Source organism: Melospiza melodia, unplaced genomic scaffold (assembly GCF_035770615.1).
Source record: "Melospiza melodia melodia isolate bMelMel2 unplaced genomic scaffold, bMelMel2.pri scaffold_18, whole genome shotgun sequence".
Classification (NCBI taxonomy): domain Eukaryota; kingdom Metazoa; phylum Chordata; class Aves; order Passeriformes; family Passerellidae; genus Melospiza; species Melospiza melodia.
In genome coordinates, this window is record NW_026948525.1 from 19,306,265 (window position 1) to 19,332,886 (window position 26,622).

The window sequence follows — 26,622 nt, forward strand, 5'->3', positions numbered from 1 at the left end:
CAAAAGACCATCCCTGTACCCCCATCCTAGTGGTCAAGGGGCACCCCTGAGCCCGCCTACTTCGTTCCACTTCTTAAACCTAAGTCCCACCTGGGTTTGGGGCTCGGCACCCCGGCTCCAGCACCCTTCATCAGAGCTGCACCCCTTTTTCCTCCCCCATCAGCACCCTCAGACTTCCCAAAAAATAAAGCCTGTTGGAATTTCACCAGAGCCTCCCGCGACCTCTCTGTTTGGCTGTGTCAGCTTTAAACATCCAGGCCTGTGAGTGAGCATGACCCTGGCTGGATCCCTCCATGGCAACAGACGCTGAGGAGGGGGCCTGCCGGCACCCACCAAGTTTTGGGGCCCCCGGCAGCTAGCTGGACCCCAAAAACCCACAGATGGACTCTCTTTTTCCAGCTGCTCTCAACCATAACTTTTCAAATAACAATTCCAGCTGTTCCCCTCTTAGAAAACCCACCAGAGCCTCATCCAAAGACTGTGCCAATCTATGAAGTCTTCGCACTTGAATACTTGGAGTGAGCACCGCCAACTTGATGATGCCTAAATCACCATCTTCAAAACTCGAATACAAGATGGCATCACATGTACTTGGAGGGAGATGAAGCCATTCCTTGACTGCCTTTTGAATCAACAGGTCAAGGGAATTGAGAAGGCCCACATTCACCTCAGTATGGTCAGCCAGATATACCAGTCTCTGGAGGGTATAAGTCCTGAGTATATTGACCCTCTGAAGAGATCTGAGGGGTGAACTCCCAATCCAATGGAGCCAGTCCACAAGTTTCTCTGATAAACCCAAGTCTGCAAAGCCAGTCCAGGGGTCAATCCATGTGCCAAAATATTTTTCTGAGCTCTCTGGGTCAATCTTTTTAAGGGGGGAACCATTTATCTTCCATGGGAGACAATCATTGATAGTATATGAGTCCCTTGTTGACTTGATGCAAAAGCCATGACATTTTTCCCCCTGAGTCTGGAGACCAGTAAGTTCACAGAAGGTCTCCAAAATTTTGATATTACAACACATGCCATCCCAGGAATCACTCAGCAGCACTAAATCATCTGCAAACACCATGGCTGTTATTTCATGTTGGAACCCCTGACCCTCACTTTCAAGCTTGCATAAAAGGGGGTCCATCGCCAGATTGAACAGCAAAGGTGGCATAGGGTCACCTTGTTTGACGCCACAGCGAATGTAAATGGCATCTCTCCTCTCCTTTTTAATGGAAATGTACGTTTGGATATTCCAATACATTTCCCTAACCAGCTGAAGCACATGGGGATCAACCCTTCTCTGGATCAGACCCTCAAGTACATGCTGATGACCAGCGGTGTCAAAGGCCTTGGTGATGTCCATGAACACCACCCCCAGATGTCGATGCTCCCGCTTTGAGTTCTTAACCACAAGTTTTAACAACTTGGGGTTCTCGGCACAACCTGATGCGCAAATAAAGCCCCATTGCCGGGGGTTAATGGGACGTGCTCTGGTCAGACTCTCCATAGCAATCCTGGAGAACAGCCTAATCACCATAGAACCAATAGTGATAGGCCTCCAGTTATTGGTATCACCAAGCTGATCCAAATCAGAAGACTTGGGTATCAAGACTGTCCGGCAGTCCCACAGCGCGTCTGGGATAGTATCAGTAAAAAGCCAGAGGCTGAAGATCTCAGTCAACAGGGAAAACTTAGGGCCCTTTTTAATAAGAAGACCCAAAGTAATCCCATCTGGCCCAGAAGCGGAGGTTTTACACATCTCACTCACATTTTTCTCAATCTCCTTTTCAGTAATGAGGGCCACAAATACGGTGTTATCAACCTCCACATGCAGAGGAAAGTTCACCAGGCCCCCAAACTCAACAGCTGTATCCTATCTCCACTTAAAGTGTGCATGGACAACACCAGGTGGTATTTGACATTGCAAGGCTTCTGTGCTGTCCAGAATAATACACGCCAGACGCCTCCTATGCAACTTGTACAGCATCTGAAATCGAAGAAATTTCCCTCTCTTAATCGCTCTCTTTTGCATCCAGTTTGTTGTTGCTTTGGATGCACCCTGACCACGGGATGTCTGCATTTTCCGACACCTGGCTGTTTTCATATTCTGGCCAGGCCCACTCAGGGTACCACGATACTCTTTGAAAACATCGTTCACCATCCCTTGCAGATGTTGCCCATCTAAAACTTTCATGAAGGCCTCCCGATACCTGGTGAATCTGCCAGCCAATAATCCCGTTTGAATGGCTTCATGGTATTGGAGCTTCAATTGCCCCTCCTTTGGTGATTTAGCAGACCTGGGACGATGTTCAATCACCATCTCCCCTTCTGGCCCAGCCTGACTTTTCGTGGAAGGATCTCTCCCCAGAAGGCGCCTTCTATCACTGGTCTGCTTTGCCCTTTTAGATGGAATATGCCTTGCAATAAGTTGGTTAGTATTCTGACTACTGGCAAACTTCTCTACCAATTGTACCAGGAGAGCCTCCTCCTCATCAGTCCATACTCTTTTGTGGGCCCCTCTGACTGATGACTCTTTGGGATGGGCGACAACAATCCGTTCCAAATTCCTCACAAGGGGATGCATTATCCTCTTGTGCTGCCCCAGGCCGATCTTAGTGGCAAAACCACATTGGCATACCTCACAGACCCATTTGCCAGTTGGAGCCACACAGAGCATCCCTTTACAACGTGGGGCGTGACAGGCAATACTGTGGTAGTTAAGATTTTGTTCACCACATTTAGAGGACCTAAAGATGACCTTCTTTTGCCCCTGGGCCCTCTTTAGATTGTCAGTCAGCCCCAACATCCTAGTAAACCAGGTCGCACAACAAGGACAGGATGGCTTTCTCTCAGGGATGGACATGACAGGAGTTCTTATTGTTTCTCCGTCACCACTGGACCTGGGAAGAGCCTCAGGTGTTCTTGGCTCTTCTGTGCCTCTGTCTGAACACTCAGAATCATCTTGAGCCAAACCCGATGGGGAGATCTCCTAAGGTTCAGGGAATTTTGCCCTCCCATGCGACTCCCAGATGTATTCCACAACCCCTTGTAATTGTGGAGTTAACAAACTCCAAACATACCAGATTAAATCCCTCTTCCCTGGGCACAGAGGGTATATAGATGGAATCTTGGCATCTTTGACACTTAGATCTAGTGGGTCAGTTTGAGTGGCAGTCAATACATATTGCAAAGCCAATGATTGCTGTTGCAGACATTTTTTCACAGAAATCCTTTCTTTCAGATTTCTGCGTCTTCTGGAAGGCAGAGGCCTCAGAAGAGAATGTAAACAATTGTTATCAGCTGCTGTGGAATGCAATAGGATGCACCTATTTTGATTGGTGATTGGTTCATGTTCCCATGTTTATAATTAAGGCCAATCACAAGTGCAAGCTAGGGACAGAGTCCCTGGACACAACTTTGTTATAGATTCTTTCTTTCTATTCTTAGCTAGCTAGCAGCCTCTGCAACTTCTCTCTTTATTCTATTTAGTATAGTTATAATGTATTATATATCATATATCAATAAATACAGCCTTCTGATCAAGAAAAAAGATTCTCATCTCTCTCTCACCCTCAGCGACCCCATGCAGGGTGCTGTAATAGATTGCACCATCACATCAGTCAAAGAGACAACAAAAAGAGTGAGGGTAGAAGTAGTTAGCAGCTGGCCCTCTCCCAGACTGCCAGTTGTGTCCAACACTAGCCCGTGGACAAGGTTTTAGGCAGCTGCAAAATGACTGTGCCAACTTTTTGTTTCAACAGCTCGTGAAACTATTATTGGGTGGCGAGTCCAACAACAGAGAGGGCAGATTTTTGCCCTCTCTCACACTGGAGCAGAAGTCAATTCTGTTACCACAAGGGTATCCAGTGGGGCCACGAGGAGGCGCAACTTCCACAGCTATGCCCATTTAGTAACTATGCCCTCTTAAGAGAGTCAGAGTTACTCCAGCTGTTTACCCGCACTTCATTGAGTTTCTTCACTTTGACATTTAGAGCACTGGGCAGAAATCACATCGTGTCAACACCTGCCTAGGGCCTTCACGATGCTTTGTTTTAATTAAACAGTCGGATTCCCCTGGTCCGCACCAATTCTAAGCCGGCTGTTAGGCTCTGGCCCAGAGATCCCCCCGGGGACCCTCCCCAGCATGAACTGCTTGGCTGGCGCTGGCTGCAGCCACGCACACGCTGGCCACCCACCGCATACATCCAACTGCCCCCAGGGGAAACACACTACGCTCCTTTGGAAAGCAACCGTATGGAGCCCCACAGGACAGATTGCAGAGGACACTGAAGGAGAAGGTGGATCAAGTCAACTTGTGGAACTCAAGGCCGTTCAGCTGGCCCTGGACATTGCTGAAAGAGAAATGGCCAAAGCTCTACCTCTACACTGATTTGTGAATGGTAGCCAATGCTCTGTGGGGATGGCTGGAAAGGTGGAACGAGTCCAACTGGCCGTGTAGGGGGAAACCAATCGCGGTTGCTGATGAGTGGAAAGACATTGCCTCTTAGTAGAAAATCTGTAAGTGAAATCCTGATGTCCCCAAGAGTTGGGCTAATGAGGAACACCAAAACAACGAGCAGGTAGGTCAGGCAGCAAAGATAGACTTAGACTGGCAACACAAGGGGGAGTTGTTCCTACCTTGATGGGCCCATGATGCCTCAGGCCATCAGGGCAGGGATGCCAGCTGTAAGTGGGCATGAGACTGAGGGGTGGATCTAACCATGGATGTATTGCTCAGGTTATCCATGACTGTGAGACATGTGCTGCCATCAAGCAGGCCAAGCAAGTGAAGCCCCTGTGGTACGGTGGGCAGTGGTCCAAGTACAAGTATGGGAAGGCCTGGCAGATTGACTCCATCACACTGCCCCAGACATGCCACAGCAAGCGCTATGTGCTGACCATGGTGGAAGCCACCACGGGATGGTTGGAAACCTACCCTGTGTCTCATGCTACTGCCTGGAACACCATCCTGGGCCTGGAAAAGCAGGTCCCTTGGAGACATGGCACCCCTGAGAGGATTGAGTCAGACAGTGGGACTCATTTCAAGAACAGCCTTATCAACATCTGGGCTAGGGAACATGGCACTGAGTGGGTGTACCATGTTGGGGTCATACTGGGATCATACTGGAACTGCCTGGGATCATACTGGGAATAGACTGGAAGAGTACTGGGAGTATCTGAGAGTGACTGGGATCCTACTGGAACCAGACTGGGAGTGACTGGGAAGGTGCTGACCGTGACTGGAACCATACTGGAGGTGAATGGGAGCAACTGGGCCCACACTGGGAGTGACAGGGAGTCACTGGGCATGACTGGAATAACACTGGGAGGATCTGGGAGTGGCTAGGGTCATACTGGGAGTGAATGGGAGCAACTGGTATCATAGTGAAAGTGACTGGGCTTGTAGCGGGAGTTGCTGGGATCATCCTTGGAGCCACTGGGATTGCAATGGGTGTGAATGGATCCTGACTGGGGGTTACTGGGAGCTACTTGGGCCCATGTTGGGAGGGAAACATAGAAACATTGGGAGCAAGTGGGATCCGCTGGAAGGTACTGGAACCATGCTGGGGAGACTACGACCACAACTGGGATCATACTGGGAGCAACTGGGACTGTACTTTGGGCAACTGATGGGAACTGGGGTGTCATGCTGGAGGCAACTGGGAGTAATTGGGAAAGACTGGGATCATTCTCAGGTAACTAGAGCCTTACTGGGGCAACTGGGATAAACTGGGAGTGTTTGTAAGCACGGGGTGGGGACTGGAACCACACTGGGAACAGCCGGGACCATGCTGGGGGCAACTGGGAGTGAGTGGGACCATACTGGGAGGGACTGGGACTATTCTAGGGACAACTATGTCAAAATATGTCAAATGCTCAACGCTTACTGAGGAACTCACTTGCTGCGGCAACTATGCCTAGTTATGGACAAAACAGGACAATCTGGACTAGTAACATGAGCTTTTTTTATTTCAGCACATCAGTCTCAGGACATTGTTAGAAATGGAGACAGGATGTTAACAGCTCGCTGATCCACAGGGAATGCCAAGGAGGTGTGGTATTACAGCATAGCATAAAACTATCTCAGCCTAGATTTCAGCCAATCACACATAAAACAACACGTATTGACAAGCATTCTATCCAATCATATAAAACACACATAATGGTGGTTAAAACAAAGATTGGTTCATAAGAGACAAAGAACAGAGCTCTATTCATGCTAACCTTCTAAAGATATACATTAAATAACTTGGTTGCTATCTATAAGCTAGTTCTACAGAGGCCTATTGTTGTTTGTCACGTACGCTCTACTGCTTAGAAAACTTTTTTGCTGTATTTGCAATGCTAACAAACCTTCAGTCTGAGGCCTATTCTTTTTTAACTATTTCTTAAAAACCCTCTAATTTTATGAATTCCAGCAAACTGGGATCATGTTGGGTTCACAGTGAGAGCAGGTGGGTCCATTCTGGGTTAGACTGGGATCACACTGAGAGTGACTGGAATCATACTGGGATTGACTGGGAGTGGCTGTGAGCAACTGGAATTGTGCTGAAAGCAACAGGGAAGAAGTGGGAGTGACTGGGAGCATGCCGGGTGTGACTGGGAGAGACAGAGAGTCACTGGGATCACACTGGAGGCCACTGGGGTCATGCTGGCATTGACAGGGAGCAAATGGGATCACACTGGGGGCAGAGGTATCAAACTGGCAGTGACTGGGATCATACTGGGAGTGGCTACAATCATATTGGGATTAGGGTGTGATTGGACCCTGACTGGGGGTTACTGGGAGCTACCAGACCCTGCTGGGAGCCAACTGGGGACGTAATCAGAGAAACTAGGAGCAACTGGGATAAAACTGGGAGCAAGTGAACCACACTGAGGCACCTGGGAGTGCCTGGAAATGACTATGACAATGTTCAGCGCAACTGGGATGTACTGGGAGTGTCTCAGACCATATGGGTGGTGACTGGGACCAAATTGGGAGCAACAGGGAATGTGCTGGGGGAACTGGGAACACGCTTGGGGCAAGGGAGAGTGACTGGGACCCTGCTGGGAGAGACTGGGTGTGGTAGCTAGGGAAGAGGCGCTGCGGAAGATTTCGCGATGTCACGGAAAGCCAGGACCCTCGGTTCCCCATAGATAAGACTCTCAGGTACTCATAGATAAGAAATTAACATAGGAATGTGGTCCCACTAACAATTGGAATGTTGCCCCACTGAAGCCAGTAACTTTCCATCCCTTACCCAGTACTTTTCCATCCCCTACTAACCATAAGTAAGAAGGACAAACCCCTTTTTGACGTAGAGACCCCTAAGACTATAAGACCCCATGAGAAGAAGTAATAAACGCCTTTTGACCGTCCATCACATTGGTGTCTGCGTATGTCATTGGCCCGAACGGCCCTAGAGAGAGGGCTGTCGAGCTGTACCTCAGAACCAGGTCGCCTGCCTTGATCATAGAAGGCAACATTTGGTGCCGGTACCCGGGACAGCGGCTTGCGCCCGGCAAACAGGGACACTCCTGGAACGAGGACAGTGGCTGCGACAGCGGGACTGATCGCAGCGGGGAGGGACACCTCCCGGACCAGCTTGGACCATGGAAGCCATAGCGAAGGTCGTAACAGAGATGCATGCGCAATGGGGTATAGAATGTAAACTTAAGGATTTAACTCTCGCATTGACGAGATTAATTTTGGGGCTATTGAAAGCCCCGTGGACGTCCTACATTCGGACGTGTGGGATAACTGTACAAAAGCCCTGGCGGAGGACGCTATGTCCTTGGGCTCAGGGAAAGCCCTAAAATCGGGGGACAGAGTTGTCCAGGCTCTGAAAAAAGCTCGACAAGAGCAAGAAAACTGGAAAGCTGCGCGAGCTTGTTTATTAGCCGTGCCGCAGTTGGGGGTGGGCGCGGCGACACAAACCACGGAGGTGCTTGACCCAGGCGGGCGCGCGGAGGCGCGAACGCCGGATCCCCCTCAGGGAGCGGACTCACCATCGGAGGGGGGGGAGCACACGCGGGCGTTCTGGCAGGGGCTCGCGGAGGAGGCGCGGAACGCGGCCAGAATGCCGGACCCCATAGGGACCGATAGAAACGCCCCCCCACCATATGCGTTTGAAAATGGCGCCGGACCGCATGGTCAGGGCGGAAAGGAGGAGGCGGGGGGCGGAAACGCAGTCAGCACGCTGAACAACGCATGCGCGGGCGAGCGGGGAGACGGGGCGGCCCCCGCGGAGGCGCGTAAGACCAATCAGAGCGCTTTATTCAAATTAAGTCCTTGTAGGGCAAGGACCACCCCCAGCAGGAGGCGGGGGGACCCCAGGGGGAGGGAATGGCCCCACCCCCGCAGGAAGGGGCGGGGTCGGAGCCCGAGGAAAGGCAGAGAAGCCCGGAAGCGTCTCTTTACTCGACTTCCGGCTCGGACTCGGACTCGAGCTCGGAGCCCGAGACAGGGTCGGAGGATTCCGGCTCAGATTCTAGCTCTAACAGAGAGAGAGCAGCGGCAAGTAAGGTCACTAGCCACAGCACTCCTGCATGGGTGAAGGAGTTAACAGAGAAAAACCAAACCCCGCTTACAAACTGGCGGAAAATAAAAATGGCTTGCGCAGAATGGACTCCGTCTGCCACTCTGGTGTTCCCGGTCTGTGGGGGTGGGCAGGCGGAAACCAAAGGATTTATTCACCGGTTAATCCAAAAGATGTGCAGGCAATTGTTAAAGCGATTGCGGATAAGGGAATTAATTCTGCCATGGTTTGCACACTCATTGACGGCCTTTTTGGTGGGGACGATATGCTTCCCTTTGATATTAAGCAGACGTGTAGAATGATATTTGATGGTGCGGGAATGATCGTTTTTAAACAAGAATGGGAGGATAATTGCCTCAAACAGCTAGCCTTGGTAACGGGGGCAGACCACCCACTGCACGGTTCCAGCATACAGAGGCTAATGGGCACAGACCCCACTATGATCACCCCCCAGGCACAGGCTGAGAGTTTGCGTGCCCATGAGGTCATGACAACAACCCGTGCTGCCCGAGAAGCCATCCGTGACGCTTCTAAAGTGGTAGCCAAACCATCGCCATGGTCTCTCATAAAACAGGGTGAGAGTGAAAGTTTCACTCAGTTTGTGGACAAACTTCAGGCTGCATTAGATTCCTCTGCGTTACCCCCAGAGGCGAAGGGTCCTGTGCTGGCAGACTGCCTACGCCAGCAATGTAACTCAGCCACCAAAGACATTTTAAGGTCACTGTCGCAGGGGTCCAATGTAGCTGCCATGATCAGACACGTTGCAAAGGAGGAACATCTAGTTCCCATTCAAGCAGCAGTTCACACCGCAATAACCAGTGTGATGGCGTGCCTTAAGTGCAGCCAGGCAGGCCACTTGGCAGTAAACTGCCCCCAGCCAAGGCGCCCATCAGCAGATGCTCCACCACGCCAAGGGGGAGGTAGGGGGCCGTGCTGGCTGTGTGGAAGGAAGGGGCATTTAGCTAAGGAATGCAGATCCAGGTTTCAGGGAAACGGGAGAGGGAGGGGGCAGCCAGGCCGTATCCAGCCCCCTCCCACCTGGAACATGCAGCGGCCCAGCTACTGCAACCCCCAGTGGGGCAGGGGACCCTCATACCCTATGCCCCCACAGGGAGCAGTCAACTTTGCATCCCCTCCAGCAATACAATGGCAGAGTTGCGCAGCACCGCCCTCAATACCCTCACACGCCTCACCGCCACAAGCCGCGCCGGAGTCACAGGAACAGCAGGGGACGTCCCAGAGCGGGATCCCTGGGTGGCCTTGGTCATGAAAATAGGGAAGGAACCCCTGATGGTGTGGGGGACATGCCGCCTTTATGGCAGTCAGGATCCTCACGTCACAGGGCTCCAGTTCTGGGCGGACATGGGATCAGACTGCACGATTATTCCCCAAGCACACTGGCCCGGACATTGGCAAATCAAAGAAGTCCCTCCAGTGAATGGAGTGGGGGGGCAGTCCCGGGCATGGAAAAGCACCCAGCTGGTGGCTATAACACTTCACACGAAAAAGGGACCAGAACAGACAGTAGCAATCTACCCTTACATTTTGCAAAATTCTCCACCCCTGTTGGGAAGGGATGTTCTTTCCTTGCTAGGATTTCGGATTACAAATTTATCCTGAGGGCCACTGCCGTGCACCCCGCGCTGCCAATCAAATTGACTTGGAAGTCATCACAGCCTGTATGGGTTGAGCAGTGGCCCCTGACAGAGCCTCGAATGGCAGCCTTGCTGGAACTGGTCGACCGCGAACTGCAAAAGGGTCACATAGAACCCTCCACCAGCCCATGGAACAACCCTGTATTCGTGATCCCCAAGAGGTCCGGACAAGGCTATCGTCTCGTCCACGACCTGAGAGAGGTGAACAAGACGATCCGACCCCTGGGTCCAGTCCAGACACTGCTACCCGCGAATTCAGCCATCCCCGAAGGGCAGCCGTGCGCAGTACTGGACATCAAGGACTGTTTCTTTTCAATACCCCTGCACCCTGAGGACAGAGAACGATTCGCCTTTTCCGTGGTGTTTCGGAACGGCGAGCAGCCCAACCTTCGCTTCCAATGGAGAGTGCTTCCACAAGGCCTAGTCGACAGCCCGACCATATGCCAGATCACCGTGGACAAAGCACTGACGCCAGTCAGACACTCCAATCCCACCGCAACCATCATCCAGTACATGGACGACATCCTGGTTGCAGCACCATCAACAAGCCAAGTAGATGACCTGGTGACCACAATCACGGAGACCCTTCAGGCCAACGGCTTCGAGATCGCGAGTGCAAAGATCAAGAGAGGACCCTGTGTGACCTTCCTGGGAGTAGGAATTACAAGCTCCTACGTGACACCCCCCGAGATGAAGATCACCCGAGAAGTCGAGACGCTCCACGACGTGCAACGCCTGGTGGGATCGCTGCAGTGGCTTTGCAACGTTGTCCTGATTCCTCCCGAGGTCATGGACCCTCTGTACGACCTCCTGAAAGGGAAGAACCCCTGGGATCCCAAGGAGCTGACGCCGCAAGCAACGAGCTCCCTCGACTTCATCGAAAACCAGATGTCCACTGGCACGCTTGCCAGGTGGAACCCAGCCATGCCACTGGACCTGTACGTCCACTTTACACCGAAGGGGGGAGTGGGAGCACTGGCTCAAGGACTTGCTGAAAAGGCCCGACCGATCCAATGGGTGGTCCTCGGAAGACCCGCTCGTGCATTCTCCCCAGGAATCGAATGCATCGCCAGTCTCATCATGAAAGGACAGAGACTCGCCTTGAAACACCTAGGGACAGAGCCGACAAGCATCCACCTTCCGTTTCGCAAGCAGCCGACCTCGGAGTCAGCCACAATATCAGAGTACCTGGCCCTTGCTCTCTCCGGTTTCGGAGGAGAAATCTCCTACTCCTCCAAGCCACCCTGGACTAAGCTGCTGACCGTAGTCAACATGGACGTGCCACCGAAGGTCAAGGACAGACCGCAGCCAGGACCAACGGTCTTCACAGACGCTTCCTCCACGACTTCAACCGCAGCAGCAGTGTGGCAGGCAGGAGAGCAATGGCACTGCGTCAAAGCGTGTGACCCCACACTGTCAGTGCAACAACTGGAGGCAGCAGCAGTGGTACTGGCGTGCGGACTCTTCCAAGACGAACACCTCAACATCGTAACGGACTCTATATTTGTGGCAAGGCTCTGCCTATCCATGGCAGGACCAGGAGTGTCGACATCAGCAGCATCCCTAATGCTGGAAGAAGCACTTTCCTCGCGACAGGGCACCGTGTCAGTCATCCACATCAACAGCCATGACCCAGTCAAAGGTTACTTTCAGATTGGCAACGACAAAGCAGACCCCGCAGCAAAAGGCGTTTGAACCTTGCAAAGAGCTCGTCAACTGCACGAGTCGCTCCACATCGGAGTCAAACCACTGGCGAAGAGATGCGGAATCCCGATGGCGGACGCGAAACACGTGGTAGCCACTTGCCCTTACTGCCAGAAGTCACCCCTTTGGACCTACGGAGTCAACCCGAGAGGTCTCAAGCCCTCAGAAATCTGGCAGTCAGACTTCACCTGGTGCGAACCGATGAAGCCCCGAGCATGGCTTGCAGTGACAGTAGACACTTATAGCGGGACGATCATAGCCACACAGCACCCCAAAACCAACTCCAAAAACACAATTCAGCATTGGCTGCCAGCCATGGCTTGGCTTGGTATCCCCAAGCAGATCAAAATGGACAATGGCTCCAATTTCATCTCTAAACAAGTACAGGAATTCGCTGCGAAATGGGGCATCACGTTAGTGCAAGGCATCCCACACAACAGTACTGGGCAGGTCATTGTTGAGAGAGCAAACCAGATCCTGAAAACCAAGCTAGAAGTGTTGGCAAAAGCAGAGGGCTTTGCCAATGCCATTCCCCCAGGAGATCAGGCACGTATGCTGGCAACTGCTTTGCTGGCACTGAATCAATTCCCTAGGGGGGACGAAACAAACAGTCCCGTCCAAAAACCCAAAAACACTGGGCCACTCGAGCGCTAGAAGAGGGCCCACAGGTGGTAATCAGAAACGAGCTAGGCGAGTGGGAATGGGGTTGGAGGCTGATGCTCATGGGGAGAGGGTACGCGGCTGTCAAAAAGGACGGCAAAATCAGGTGGTGTCCACTTAAGTCGATTAAACCGGACCTTCATAGCGAGCAGAATGAGACTGACAAGAATTGCGAGTCTTTGTTTACAGGACCTGCTCGTGGGACGCCCTCGTGACGCGTACATCCCGGTTCCAGACGAAAGTGACAGACCACCAAGCCGTCAGGCAGCACCCGAAAGACCCGCACGGGTGAGACCCAAGCACCAAGGGTGTTTCTGTGTGATTTTGCTGTTGGGGCTTGTCGCCAGAGGGCAAGCCAGCCCAGACCACTACTCCCATCAGCCATTCAGGTGGGTCATGCGACACCTTAGTAGTGGCAAAGCACTCACAGAAATCACCACACCGAACACCCCATCCTTCGTGCTCCGCATCACCGACCTGTTTCCAGGACAGCCAAGGGCAAACCCCTATTCCCTACATGCCAAACACTCGTACCTATCCTACTGTTGCCCAGCTTCAAACCCTGGGAAAAGCTACTGCAATCACCCGGGGTGGGGATATTGTGGGCACTGGGGCTGCGAAACCATAGTCACAGATGCCAGACCGTCGGGGCCTGGGTGGGATCCACAAGAGCCAGACAAATTCTTACAATTCACCTGGGCACCCATCAGCTGCAAAATACCCTTCTTCTTTCGCGAAAACCCCCATCGAAACCAAATTAAAATCCCTAACTTTCGGGCATGCACTGATTACAACATGACGGTCTTGCAGCCAGACCACCCTAGCTGGGCCACAGGCAGAACGTGGACAGTGGTCCTTCAAGGGTCAAAAGAGAGAGTGAACGTGCAAATTATCAGGCTCCAGCCGTCAGCACTCCGAGCAGTCGGACCCAACAAAGTGATTAAAAGCGTGCCGAAAGGGAGAAACATAACCGACCCCAAAACCTTACCCACAGGGGTCAGCAATGTCCCAACCGGTCAAGCGGAAACCTTTCAGATGAGTCGCTTAACCGAGTCAGACGCAGACCCAATCCTTCGTATGTTAGAAGCTACCTTTGTATCCCTGAACGAATCCAACCCTAACCTAACCGAATCCTGCTGGCTTTGTTACGATGTCAAACCCCCCTTTTACGAAGGAGTCGCTTTAGACACTCCCTTCAGTTATTCCACAGCCGACGCCCCTCACCAGTGCAGATGGGACACCCCTCGCAAAGGAATCACCCTGAGTCAAGTCACAGGCCGAGGCAGATGCTTTGGCAATTCAACCCTAGCTAAGCGGGGAGGTAACATCTGCACCAAAATTAGCAGGCTGAACAGGAAAAACAATAAGTGGGCAGTCCCATCCGCATCGAGGATGTGGGTTTGCCAGCGATCCGGAGTGAGTCCTTGTGTGTTCCTTCCCAAATTCAATGACTCTAACGACTTCTGTGTCCAAGTTCTGATTGTTCCTAGGGTCTTGTACCACTCAGACGAAGAGATGTACCATCTTCTTGAGGGACCCAGCCGGATCCACAAAAGAGAAATAATGACAGGTATAACTATCGCAATGCTGCTCGGCCTGGGAGCAGCAGGAACGGCCACGGGTGTCTCAGCCCTAGCGACACAGCACCAAGGACTGTCCCAACTGCAGGCAACGATTGACGAGGACCTGCAGAGGATTGAGAAATCCATCTCCTATCTAGAGAAGTCAGTCTCCTCACTCTCAGAAGTGGTCTTGCAGAACAGGCGAGGCCTGGACCTCCTGTTCATGCAGCAAGGGGGCCTGTGTGCCGCCTTGAAAGAAGAGTGCTGTTTCTATGCAGACCACACGGGAGTCGTGAGAGACTCCATGACGGAACTCCGGAACCGAGTGGCCCAGAGGCAGAAAGACAGGGAAGCCCAACAGAGCTGGTACGAGTCCTGGTTCAATCAATCACCATGGCTAACCACTTTGATTTCTGCCCTGATAGGTCCATTGGCGATGCTGTTTCTAACAGTCACCTTCGGACCATGCCTGCTGAACAAGCTGGTGTCGTTCGTTCAGAGCCGCCTGGAACGGACCAACATCCTGTTCATAGGGCGACGACAGTTGCTGTGAATTCAACCAGGGAATTCAACCAAAGAACACTGCCAGTCACAAGATTTTCCAAACTTGTCTGGCAAAAGCTTACTCAGGTTTCCCAAAATCCCTTTCCCTTGTCAAGTTACAACCTTATACCTCAATTCAGTATCTATGTACACGACTACCTCATTCATTTGTGAAAAGGGAGGGGGAGATGTTGTAGCTAGGGAAGAGGCGCTGCGGAAGATTTCGCGATGTCACGGAAAGCCAGGACCCTCGGTTCCCCATAGATAAGACTCTCAGGTACTCATAGATAAGAAATTAACATGGGAATGTGGTCCCACTAACAATTGGAATGTTGCCCCACTGAAGCCAGTAACTTTCCATCCCTTACCCAGTACTTTTCCATCCCCTACTAACCATAAGTAAGAAGGACAAACCCCTTTTTGATGTAGAGACCCCTAAGACTATAAGACCCCATGAGAAGAAGTAATAAACGCCTTTTGACCGTCCATCACATTGGTGTCTGCGTATGTCATTGGCCCGAACGGCCCTAGAGAGAGGGCTGTCGAGCTGTACCTCAGAACCAGGTCGCCTGCCTTGATCATAGAAGGCAACAACTGGGATCATACTGGGAGTGACTGGGGTTATTGGGAGAACTGGGAACATGCAGGATGAAGGCAGCAGGAACTGGGAGCAACTGGGACCTTGCTGGGAGCAAACTGCAGCCTCCCTCCTCCTCCTGTCCCGTTCCCGAAAGCCGAACCGTGAGGGGAAAGGAGGTGGAGAAAGGGCGGGAACCGTGAGGGGAAGGGGTGGGGCCAAGGGGACGCGTAGTCCTAAAAGGGCCAGGTTTCATTTAAAATCATCCAAAGGCGTCACAAATGCAGCTGAAAGCCAGCACATTTGGCCTAAAATCGGCCAAATGGGATTAAAATTGTCCAAAGAGGTCTAAAATCCAACCAAAGGGGCCTAAAATTGCCCAAACTGGCTTACATCTCCCTCAAAATGGCCTAAAATCAGCCTTAAATCTCCAAAATGGGCTTCAAATCCACCCAGAAAGTACCTGCTTTGGCCTGAAATCTCCCAAATGAGCCTGAAACCAACACAAGAGGACCACAAATCATCCTACACGACTTGGTTTGATCTAAAATTATCCAAAGAAGCAAAAAACCTACTTAAATGGGCCCAAAATCACAAAAAAAAGGGACCTAAAATCACTGACACAACATTAAATTCACCCACATGGGCCTCAAATCATCCAAAGGGATCTAAAATCCCTCCTCTAACCCACCAGATTCGGCCTGAAATCAGGCAAAGGGGCCTAAAATCCCTCCTGCAAGGCTGGGAATGGCTGCCAGGGATCTGAGCCTGCCCTAAACCTGCCCAGGGTGGCCCAAAATGCCTCCGAGGGGCCGAGGCTGAGGCCGAGCCCAGGATGGGCTCCGGGCTCGCTCCGGGCCCTCCGCGTTCGCTTCAGGGAGTTTTGGCCGCGGTCCCAGACGGGCCCGGGCGGGACTGGGAGGGACCAGGGAGGGCTGGGCAGGGTTGCGGCATTTGGGGCTTTTGGGCTGGGGGAGTTTGTGGGGAGTTCGGGGGCAATTATTGGGGTTTTGGAGAGAATGATTGGGTTTGGGGGGAGTTGGGGAATTTTGGGGGGTTTTATTGGCAATTTGGGAGGTGTTTTCTGGGTGGGATTGGGATTTTTTTGAAATTTTTTGATTTTTTCTTTTAATTTTGAGGGGCATTGCTGGGATTTTGTGACAATTTGTTGGGATTCTCCTTAATTTTTGTGGATTTTATTGGAGTTTCTGGGGGATTTTGGGTGGTTTTATGGGAATTGTGGAGGCCTTTAGTGGGATTCTTTAGAGGTCTGTGTTTTTTGAGGAAATTTTTGGGATTTTTGGAGATTTTTCTGGGATTTGGGGGTGTTCTCTGAGTTTTTTGGGTTTTGCAAGGATTTATTTGAGTCTTAGTGGGATTTTGGGGGGTTTCTTGTGGTTTTGGGAACATCTTTGGGGGATTTGTGGGGCTTAATTGGGATTATGGGGGGGGGGGTGTTGTTGGGATCCTGGATCAGGGGGCACCGGCCAGTAGAACAGGAGCCACTTCAGGGGGCCCTCAGAGCTCTTTGGGGAGGGGGCGCCATGGGAGAAGCCCCAAAAACCGGGAGGGAGGGAGCCCCTGCTGTGCCCCCTTCCCCCAAAACCCCCAGACCACGGATCAGGGTGGGCTTGGGACCCCCCGGGACCCCCAAATCTCTTCCAGGACCCCTTGAGAGCCCCCAGACCCTTCCCAAGACCCCACCCAGGACCCTGCCAGGACACTCCAGACCCCTCCCAAACCCAACTCAGGTTCCCCCAGCCCCTCCCCAGATCCCTCCAGGACCTCTCCCCAAAACCCACAAACACCCTCCAGACCCTCTCCCAAAACCCTTCCAGACCTCCAAAGCCCCTCACCAAAACCTCCCAAACCCTCCCAGGACACCCTCAGGACCCCCCAGAGCCCTCCCCAAACTCCCCCCAGGACCATTCCAACACTCCAGACCCTCCCAGACCCTTCCTACGACCCCCCTGCCCCCCTCAAGACCCCTCTTAGGACCTATCCACACCCCCTAGGTCCCCCCACAATGCCCCAGGACCCCTCCCCAGACCCCCCCAAACCCCCTGGCCCCTCCCCAAAGCCCCCCCAGACCCCCCCGCACCCTCCCTCACCCCCCCCAATCCCCTCTCAGGCCCCTCCCCAAATACCCCCAGAAAAACTCCCTTTCAAAATGGCAATAAAATCCCCCAAAATCCAAACCACCCAAAATCCACAAAACCAGCCACTCCCAGTCAATCCCAGTATCATTCCAGTCACTCTCAATGAGATCCAAGTGTAACCTAGGATGGACTCGGCTGCTGTCACTGGGATCCCAGTGTGATCCCGGTTGCTCCCAGCATGGTCCCAGCTGTTCCCGGTGTAATTCCAGTCACACCAGTATGGTTACAGACACTCCCAGTATATCCCAGTTCCCCCAGCATGTCTGTAGTCATTTCCAGACACTGCCAGTGGCCCCGGTAAGGTGTCAGTTCTCCCAGTATGATCCTCCAGTCATGCCCAGTTGCCTCCAGCATGCATCCAGTCCTTCCCAGTTCCTCCAGTTTGCTTGCAGCATCATCCCAGTTTCTTTCAGTTGCTCCCAGTAGCCCAAAGTGTGATCGCAGTGGCTTGCTTTCAACCCCAATGTGATCCCAGTAAGCTCCAGTTTGATCCCAGTCACATGCCAGCCCTCCCAGTGTGGTCCCAGAATAAGCCCAGTGGCTTTCAGTCTCTCCCAGTATGGTCCCAGCTGCCCCCAGCATGGTTCCAGTTGCTTCCTAGATCAGCCCAGTCAGTCCCAGTATGATGCCATTTGCTGCCAGTGTGCTCCCAGTTGTTCCCAGCCAGGCCCAGTATGAGGGAGGATGGGCAGGGTGTGTTCCCAGTCACTCTCAGATCCCCCCCGTATTAGTCCAGTCCCTCCCAGTGTGATTCCAAGATGAGCCCAGTGTGCTCCCAGTCCCTGCCAGTATGAATCAGTTGTGCTCTACATGGTTCCAGTTGCTCTCTTTCACCCTCACTTTTGTTACAGTCCCTCCCAGTATCTCCCAGTGTAGCCCCGTTCCCTTCAGCATGTTCCCAGTCACTCCCAGTTGTTTCCAGTTGGGTTTTTGTGGGGATGTTTGGAGAATGAAGCAGTCCAAGGCTGAGTGGAAAAGGCCCCTTGGGGGGACATTGGGGGCTGCCAGTACCGTCCTGGTCGGGACGCCCTGGGGGGATCTCCTAGCCCTTGCCTGTGGCACAGAGGCAAATCCCATCCTGTCCTTGTCCTTCCTCCCCCAGAGCAGGAGCTGAGCATGGAGAGCAGGGAGGACAAATGCCCGCGGCAGAACCTGGTGGCAGAGGCCGTTTTGAGCGGCTCCATGGCGCAGGAAGCAAACAGGGAGGAAAAGCCCCGGAGATGCCGCACGAGGAGGGGCTGCAAACGCAGCTGGCGGGGATCTGAGGGGGAAAGAGCCAGCCTGGGCCGGGAAGGCGGCCGGAGATGGAGCCAGAGTTCGGAGCTGCTGCTCCATGAGCAGCTCCATGATGGGGAGAAGCCCCACACGTGCGTGGAGTGTGGGAAGAGCTTCAGGTGGAACTCCAACCTGATCCTGCACCAGAGGACCCACACTGGGGAGAGGCCCTATGAGTGTGGTGAGTGTGGGAAGAGCTTCAGCAGGAGGTCTCACCTGATCAAGCACCAGAGGATCCACACTGGGGGAGGCACTACAAATGTGAGTAGTATGGGCAGGGCTTCATTCGGAGGTCCCACGTGATTGTGGGCCAGAGGATCCACACTGGGGAAACGCCTTTGAAGTGTTCCTTGTGTGGGATATGCTTCCGCCAGAGCTCCAGTCTTATCTTTCACCAGAGGATGCACACAGGGGAGATGCACATCCGGACCGGGTTGGCTGAACCGGAACTGTGCGAACCGAGGAGTTCCCGCTCCCCTCCGTCCCTCCCAGTTCCCTCCGAGTAAAGGGGGTCCCTCCCAATTCCCGCTCCATCCCTCCAAGTTCCTCCCAGTCCCGAGGTCTCTCCCAGTCCCTCCCAGTCCCGCCCGGGGGCACGACCAAAACTCATCGGAGCAATCACGGAGCTCCCGGAGCGCTCCCGGTGCCGATGCTGATCCCAAATCCCGATCCCGTTCCCGGTTTGGTCCGGTTTGATCCAGTTCGGTCCAGTTCAGTTCACGGTGCGGGGGATCTTCACAGCCACCGGCAGAACCGGGCGGGTCATGCTGGGACTGGTGCTGGAGCAGGGCACAGGACACCCCAAAAATGGGCACGGGGAACCCAAAAATGGACAAGGGGATCGCCAAAATTGGGAACGGGGATCCCAAAATTGTGAGAGTTTGGGGGGATCTGAGATCCTAAAACCAGGAATGGAGGAACCCCAAAAATGAAACGGGATACCACAAAAACAGACATGGGGCACCCCAAAAATAGGCACGGGGACAACAAAATTTGGGGGAATTTGGGGCAATTTGGGACCCCAAAAACCGGGAGTGGAGGGACCCCAAAAATGGGCATAGGGAACCCAAAATGGGCACTGGGACCCCAAAATTTTGGGGAATTTGGGGAGATTGGGGACCCCAAAAACTAGGAACAGGGGGATCCCAAAATGGGTACAGGGGACCCTAAAAACGGACACGGGGACCCCAAAATTGGGGAAGTTCAGGGGAGATTTGGGATTCCAAAAATGGGAATGGGCGCCCTAAAATTGGGGGAGTTTTTGGAGGGATTGAGGATCCCAAAAGGGGATATAGGGACCCCTAAATGAGTTTTTAGGGGATTTGGGATCCCAAGAACCAGGAATAGGGTAAATTGATGGGACCCCAAAATTGGGGGAAATTGGGGGGGACAGGGGTCCCCAAAAATGGGGAATGGGGTACCCCAAAATTGGGGATGGGGGACCCTAAAATGGGGGGAAATTGGGGGATCCCAAAAAGGGAAAGGAGGAGAATTAGGGGACCACAAAATGGGGGAATGTGGAACCCCAAAATTGTGAGAATTTGGAGGGAATTTGGGAGGATTGGAGGATCCCAAAACCAGGAACGAGGGACCCTAAAAATCGGGACAAGGGGGACCCCAAAACAGGGAACAAGGGGATCCCGAAATGGGAGAGAATAGGGGGATTGGGGGGGAACACCAAAAGCAGAATTTGGGGAAGTCACGAGGAATTGGAGAAGTCACGGGAAATTTGGGGTCACCGGAAGTCACAGGAGTTCGGGGACGTTGCTGGAATTTGGGGTCACTGGAGTTTGGGGTCACGGGGAATTGTGGGAGTCCTGGGAATTTGGGGTCCTGGGGATTTGGGTTCCTTTGGAATTTGGGCAGTGTGGGAAGAGCTTCATGCAGCTCCATCCTGATCGTGTACCACACTGGATCGAGGACCCACACTGGGGAACAGCCCTACAAGTGTGGGGAGTGTGGGCAGAGCTTCAGGTGGAGGTCTGACCTGATCAAGCACCAGAGGATCCACACTGGGGAGAGGCCCTACGAGTGGTCCAAGTGTGGGAAGAGGTTTCAGACCAGCTCCCATCTCCTTCAGCACTATCGGATTCACAGAGAGGAGAGGCCCTTCCAGTGCCCTGACTGTGGGAAGGGATTCAAGCACAACTCCACCCTCGTCACCCACTGGCGCATCCACACTAGGGAGAGGCCCTATGAGTGTCCCCAGTGTGGGAAGAGCTTCTCCAGCAGCTCTGACTTGACCCAACACCAACAGAGGCACCGGTAAGGGAAGCCCTGTGAGTGCCCCGAGTGCAGGAAGAGCTTCGTGTGCTGCTCCAGCTCCATCCCCCACTGGAGGAGGCACTTTGGGCACAGCCCTGGTCACTCACATTCCCTGTGATACATGTTGGGAACACACTTGGCAGCTTCTAATTTTGGTTTGTCCTTAATTTCTTTCTATACTCAATGTCTTTGCAATACAAAAGCCCGTATCGATACATCTGTCACTTCAAAACAACTCAAATCTCAGTGAAAACAGCTCAATCTTACCCCAAAAGTGCTCACACCCACCTGATAAAAACTCAAGTCCCACACCAAACTCACTCGATTCCACAGCCATCAGGCTGAGATGGGTTTTGGAGGAGACTGGGGAGAAGTGGATTCCCATTTGGGAGCGGTGAGATGGGGATTGTGAGGGGCTGGGTGTGTGCAATATTCAATAGCCAATTAAACTCTCAGACCTACTGATTTATCTCCCATTCATGTTCAGTCCGTTGCAGTTCTGTTTGCAGAGTGCCGCTCCCGGAGTGTCCCCTCAGAGTTGCCGCCCTTGGTCTGAGCCCACCCCTTTCCCGTCACGGTTCCGCCCTTTCCCCGCCCCCTTTCCCCTCATGGTTACAGCCGGTTAGGGCGGAGGAGGAGGGGCAGGGGAGATGAAAGAGGAGGGATGAAGGCGGAGAGAGAGCAGCGATGGAAGGAGGAGAAGGAGGTGCAGTTAGGGAGGAAAAGGACGAGGAGAAGGGATGGAATGGGAGGGATGGAAGAGGAGAAGGAGGCAGAGGTAACACGGAGTAGCGGAAGGGGGGCATAGGAGAGGAGGAGCGGGAGAAAGAGGAAGGGGAAGAGGAAGAGGAAGAGGAAGAGGAAGAGGAAGAGGAAGAGGAAGAGGAAGAGGAAGAGGAAGAGGAAGAGGAAGAGGAAGAGGAAGAGGAAGAGGAAGAGGAAGAGGAAGAGGAAGAGGAAGAGGAAGAGGAAGAGGAAGAGGAAGAGGAGGGACAAAGGTGGATCAAGGCGGAGCTGACAGAAGCATTCTCTCCAGCCCTGCCTGAATTCGCAGCCCCCACCTGTGGGATCATCGCCCCCCCCCCCTGCCCATCGCACAGGTGAGCCAGGAGTAGGAGCCCGGCCCAGATATCCCCGGGGGTCCTGCATTGGGTTTTTCAGGAGGATGTTTGGAGAATGAAGCAGTACAAGGCTGAGCGGAAAAGGCCCCTTGGGGGGACATCGGGGGTGCCGGTGGCGGCTGCCAGCAGAGGCAGCCTGGAGGAGCAGAGCCCTGTGTCCCCCAGGAGCCCAAAGTGGGGAGCCCAGAGAGGGGGGAGCGCCACCATTGGCAGGAGCCTCAAGAGCCTGGAGAGGGGCAGGGGGGACTCCTTGGAGCCGCTGCAGCCCAGAGCAGAGAATGAGGGGAGACGGAGCCCGGGAGCCCAAAGAGCCCTGCATCCCGAAATGGGGGGAGCGAAGAGGGGGGAGCTTTTGGCATTGCTGGGACTGCCAGCAGCCTGGGCTGGGCAGGCACCGAGGAGAAGGGGGAGCCCCAGTCCAAGTGTGACCCCAGCAGGTGGGACAGGGGGGAACTGCTGAACACCAGAGGGGAGGGGCCAGGCACGGGGAGCTCCTGGGAGGCTTTTTCAGGGCTGAATCTTGGTATTTAGGGGGTTTTTCTGGAGCCCACATGGCCGGTGACTTGTAGAGAGGGACTTGGTCAGAGGGACCTTCAAACTCAACATGTGTTGGGTAAGATGAAACAGGGAAGCCTTATAACTACAATTGTCTGGCAAAAGATTTGGAGAATATACAAAGTAGAAGCAAGATTGAAATGAAAGCAAGCTCTGTGATACCTTGGTGAACAACTGGAAAACAATGGTGCGGCCCTACTGAAGGTAATCCCCTTTTGATAAAACAATTCCCCCTGCTTGCAGATAGATTGAAGTGTCAGAGCAGACCCTACTAGCTCAGCAGAAGGGATCCAAAGAGTGCATTTTACGGTTTAAAATGTAACACAGTATGGTGACGTAATCAATCTTACAGGCTGTATGTAAATGCTATAGGATTGGTATCTTGCCCTAGATTGGTTAGTGAGAAATAGAATATTCAACCCAGAAGAAGATTTATTGTATTGTAACGGGAACCTTACTTTCTTACGCTCTTCCCCTCTTACTCTCTTACCCATTCGTCCTCTGTACCCCTCTCTTCTCTCGGGCCTGCTCCGAGCTGTGGCTGGCAGCTCCAAGCAGGGCCCTGCACCCAGGCCCTTTGCAATAAACCACAAGTTCCACGACCTGGCTTCAGAGATCTCTTGTCTCCATCCATCCCGACCATCCTAGCCCCCAACACTCCTAAAAACGTGCTCATCCCTTGTTTTCCCCAAAACAGGATTTCCCATTGCCAACACCAGGGAGGCTGCAAGGAAGAGGAAGATGCCCTGGGACACTGAGGCAGGTGAGGAGGAAGTCAGTGCCCCTTTCCCCTCTGTGCTGCTCCATCTCCCAGCCCAGCACGGCCCCGGCTGCAGCACAGCCCTGGGGGGATCTCCTTGCCCTTGCCTGTGGCATGGAGGCAAATCCCATCCTGTCCTTGTCCTTCCTCCCCCAGAGCAGGAGCTGAGCATGGAGAGCAGGGAGGATAAATCTCCAGGGCAGCAGAACCTCATGGAAGAGGCCGTTTTGAGCGGCTCCACGGCACAGGAAGCCAACGGGGAGGAAAAGCCGCGGAGCTGCCACACGAGGAGGGGCTGCAAACGCAGCTGGAGGGGATCTGAGGGGGACAGAGCCAGCCTGTGCCAGGAAGGCGGCCGGAGATGGAGCCAGAGCTCAGAGCTGTTGCTCCATGAGCAGCTCCATGATGGGGAGAAGCCCCACACATGCTTGGAGTGTGGGAAGACCTTCAGGTGGAGCTGCAGGCTGATCAGATACCAGAGTACCCACACTGCAGAAAAGCCCTACGAGTGTTCCCAGTGTGAGATGCGCTTCAGCCACAGGTCTAGCCTGATGAAGCACCAGAGGACCCACACTGGGGAGAGGCCCTATGAGTGTGATAAATGCAGGAAGGGGTTTCAGACCCGCTCCAATCTCCGCCTGCACTATCAGAGTCACATGGATGTGAGGCCCTTCCAATGCCCTGAGTGTTGCAAGGGATTCAAGACAACTCCACCCTCACCAAGCACCAGCACATCCACAAAGGGGAGAGGCCCTACGAGTGTGATAAATGCAGGAAGAGGTTTCTGACCAGCTCCCATCTCCTCCAGCACTATCGGATTCGCACAGAGGAGAGGCCTTTCTGCTGCCTTGACTGTGGGAAGGGATTCAAGTACAACTGCACCCTTGTCAGCCACTGGCGCATCCACACTGGGGAGAGGCCCTACGAGTGTCCCCAGTGTGGGAAGAGCTTCTCACAGTGCTCTAACTTGACCCAACACCAACGGAGGCACTGGTAAGGGAAGCCCTGTGAGTGCCCCGAGTGCAGGAAGAGCTTCGTGCGCTGCTCCAGCTCCATCCCTCACTGGAGGAGGCACTTTGGGCACAGTCCAGGTCACTCACATTCCCTGTGATCCATGTTGGCAACACACTTGGATGTTTCTACTTTTAGTTTCACCTTAATTTTTTTTCTTCCATCTCTTTGCACTCCAAAAGCCAAGAGGGATGGATGGATCTGTCACTTCAAAGCAACTCAAATCCCAGTGAAAACAGCTCAATCTTACCCCAAAAGGGCTCAATCCCACCTCAAAAAAACTCATTGCCATACCAAACTCACTTGATTCCTCAGCCACCTGAGTAAGATAGGGCTGGGAGGAGATTGGGAGAATGGGATCTTAATTAGAGTAGTAGGATGGGGATTGTATGGGGCTGGGTGCGTGGGATGTATTTGATAGCAAATAAACTTCTCAGACTTACTGATTTCTCTCCTGTTCATGTTCAGTCCATTGCAATTTGTTTGCTGAGTGCCATCTTCTCAGTTCATTGTGTTTGTGTCTCCTTTTCTCTCCTGCCCCTCTTTGCCTGCTCGGTTTCTCTCTCAGTGTCTCCCTTGACCCAGGCACCACCGGAGACCCTCCCTATATTTAACTACCTCAGGGACCACCAAATACCCTCCATTTATTTATTGCCCCAGTGACCACCAGAAACCCTCCCCTGATTTAATTAGCCCCATCCCTGATTGTATTGACCTCTGCCTATTTTAATTGTCCCCTCTCCCACCAAAGACCCTCCCCTGATTTAATTCACCCTGCCTTGATTTAATTGACCCAGGCACCACCAAACACCCTTCCCTGATTTAATTGACCCCTGCCCTGATTTAAATGACCCCTTCCCTGATTTTATTGACCCCTGCCCTGATTTCATTGCCCCCTCTGTCCCTACAGACTCTCCCCATACTATTTATTATTTTATTTCCCAATTATTATTTTAAATCCCAGTCCCAGAAGCTGAAGTTCTGAAGGCTGGTAGGGAAATGTCTCTGTAGGATTTTGCTCCATTTGCCTTCAAGGGCGGGAACATGTTCTCCTGTCTGGGAGCTGGAATTCTAGACTTTTGGAATGTGTGCAGGGCAATACGGACTGGGATTAAATATGGACTGGGATCAAATGTGGAATGGGATCCTTTGGACTGCAATCAAATATGGAAGTAGGATCAAATATGGACTGGGATTAAATATGGATTGGGATCAACTATGGACTGAGATCAGCTAGGGACTGGGATCCTTCAGACTGGGCTAAACTGGACAGGGATCAAATATAGACTGGGATCCCATGGACTGAGATAAACTGGACTGAGATTATATGGACTGGGATCAAATATGTGTAGTAAAACCCACAGCTTTAGCAAGGGCCCCGTGGAGAATCTGAATAACAGAAATGCTGACACAGCAGCAAAGAAGCTTCCTCACTCCAGGGACATCCACCCTATAACCTGTCCCTATAACTATGTAAGGCAATATCTTGTTAACCCTACTATTGGTCACTTGTGGTCCCTCTAACATTTTGCCATCGGTCAAGATTGGAAGCGGGCCAAGGCTATAAAAGTAGCATACTGTACCCCTACTAACTTAGAAGAAGAAGAGCTGAGACCCTTCAAGGACCCCTCCAATAAAGCCATATTTGTGGAATGAAATAAACAGGGCCAGGAGACTTCTTCTCCTTTTTAATGCCTTTATTAAAAGTGATCAGCTCAGGATTGGGCAGCTCGGCGGGGCTGCAGTCTCCCATCGGGTCTCCCAGGGTGACTCAGAGGAGGAGGATAAGCACAGCTCTGTCCACTAGGGGCAGAGCTGGGGATGACGTCCTCATGGGAGCCTTTAGGGTGTGGTGATCCTGTCCGATGTCGATTTTGCTGGTTGTCTTAGCAGGCCCTCATCTCCGGGGACGACTCCTATGGTCAGGGTGAGAGGGACTCCGAAGGTGTTCAGCATCTCTGCAGGCTCAGCACTCGGCTCCTCACGTACAGACATCACTCCAGTCTCTCAACTCTTATTTGGCTTGTTGTTTTTGGGGTTTTTTAGTACATTCGGAGCAGGGGACCCACACAGCATGCTGGTCCTGGAGTCACTTTGCATAACCCCCCTCTCCAGGTATCTTCTCCTCACTGTTTGGGAAGGCCCCCACCCGTTACTGTCTCGGAGAAGGGCCATTACCTTGCCCCAGCCAGGGGTTTTACTAATACAAAAACAATCATTAACAACAACGACCCGTAATTACCATAACACAAGCAGCAGCCC

General features: G+C 52.8%; 1 pseudogene; it reads left to right on the forward strand.

The window, feature by feature from the left end:
- The first annotated feature begins 1,273 nt into the window (after nt 1–1,273).
- LOC134433410 (zinc finger protein 436-like) lies at nt 1,274–20,941 on the forward strand (annotated as a pseudogene).
- The last annotated feature ends 5,681 nt before the right edge of the window (nt 20,942–26,622 follow it).